Genomic DNA, 2,194 nt, shown 5'->3' with positions numbered 1-2,194 from the left:
CATGAAATTCTTTATTTGGCCAATCAACTCTGGTGTTCTGAATTCCTTACTCCTCCCACACCTTTAATCATCCCTCACTAACTCCCGACCTTCCTTGAATCTCTTATGCCACTCAAAAACTGATGCTCGATTCATGCGAGATGGTCCAAAAGCAGTCTGAAGCATTCCATATCTTTCTGTGGCGTTTTTTCCAGTTCAAAACAGAATTTTATTGTATATCGTTCTTCTAAAGTGTCCTCACATCCAGAGTGCATTTTTGAAATTCACCAGCTGTGACAATCAGGCTTTAGTAGGACGTATTCCAATTCCTGCTGTAGCTGTTCATTTGAATCAGACATCATAAAAATGACAATTTTAAATATCTGTACAAAAAAGTCTGCAAACTTATTGAAGGCACCTCATATTTCGATTGTCCGTTATTGATTATCGATTATCGATTATTGATACTTAACGAAGACATTCTGATACAAAACCTATCTAAGACTACTGCCAGGCACATACTGGACCTTCGTGTGAAATTTTGTAAAAATCAGCTTAACCGTTTTCGAGTCCACAGGGAACCAACACACAGACAAAGTTCCTTTTATATAATCATAATATTTTCTCGTTTTATCACATAAGTCTCAATGTCAATGCACAAAAAACTCTGCTTATAACGACGTGAAAACTTTTTTCACCCTATAACAACTTGTAACTTACTATAAGGGGGAACGATAAAGTTGTTGTCCTAAAGAAAACAACACTACAGTTTTATTTTTGACTTTTATTGAAAAAATCAATTCAGGTAACTTGATTATGTAGTAGAGCTGACAGTTATTCAATGTAACTGCCTTCAGCCTCAATCACCGCCTTGATACGGGTCCGGAACTGGGAGCATGCCTTTTCCACAAGTGCCAATGGGAGCTCGGCGAATACCTGGCTGGCGGCGATCAGGCTGGCTTTGGTGTTGTAGGAGGTCATGTTGGTGATGTTTTCGACGTATGGCCAAACGAAGTAGCTCAGGTCGGGGGAGGAGGAAGGCCAGTGAGAGAAGCATTCCTTCTTAAGCCTAACCTGGGTTTCTTTTGGCTTGGACTGTCGCCGAGCCCTGCTGCCACATCCAGAGTCTGCTAGCGGTCACCTGATTACACCAAGGGATCACGACACTTTTCAGCTCATCCAGGTACACTTTAGTGTTGACTTTCAAGCCGACTTCAAAGATGTGAGATGGACTGATGTGACCTTCACTTGAAACCATACCAAAGATCATAACAGTGACCGGAAAGTTGATTTTTATTACACTGGGCACGTCCCTGTTATTTGTGGCAATCAAGCGATGCATTTTGAGGGTGCTGGCAATGGTCCTGTTGTCATAATTTGGATCGATAGAGAGCATGAGTTGTACAGCGGTGCATCTATGATCTGTAATTGTATATTTGCTGCTCGAGAACAGGCGGTCCTGGATATGACCTAAAACTATATTCGATGATGAGGCCCCACCTTGCGGGCCTTGGGGAGTGTGGAGGCACGCTTTAATTGCCATTGCTCCCAGGTCCACTCTGACCCGGAGTGGTAGTACCTGTTAGGGTCCCAACTATGGGTTAAATAGAATCAGACTTAAAAAAAATATACTCCATTAAAAATCGTTCCTTAAAATAACTAGATTCGGCATTAAATAATCTGAAAAAGGGTTAATATGCCGTAAAACAAAAACAACCAAACAACTAAGAACAGGCACTAAATACAAATGCAATAAATAAAAAAAATATCTATGGAAAGGACTGTTCTGATAAGTTCAGGTTGTTTGCTATATCTCTTGAAACAGTGTCACACATTGTTAGTGCGTGTTCTATACTTACTCAAAAAATTCAAACGTCACCATGCCAAAGTTTGTGCAAATCTGAACTGGAGTTTATGCCAAAACTTTGGAACTCAAGTGAAAGACAAATGGTACCAACATCACCCAGTGGGGGTAGTGGAAAATGAGGATGTTAAGATTTTCTGGGATTTCATGATTCAGTGCGACCGAGAGATAACTTACAGAAAACCGGATATTGTAGTTGCGAACAAAAAAGACGAATGAATGTCAAATTATTGATGTGGTTTGCCCAAACTCATCCCTTTACAGTAGAGATCCCTAGGTGCAAGAAAGCCTTTTACTCCTATAGTTTCTTCCCCAGAACTGCGGGTCTTTGGAACTCCCTTCCGGGATTCT

This window comes from Euprymna scolopes, chromosome 41 (genome assembly GCF_053919585.1).
Source record: "Euprymna scolopes isolate OS-2025 chromosome 41, ASM5391958v1, whole genome shotgun sequence".
In the NCBI taxonomy this organism is placed as follows: domain Eukaryota; kingdom Metazoa; phylum Mollusca; class Cephalopoda; order Sepiida; family Sepiolidae; genus Euprymna; species Euprymna scolopes.
This window is presented reverse-complemented; position numbering follows the sequence as displayed.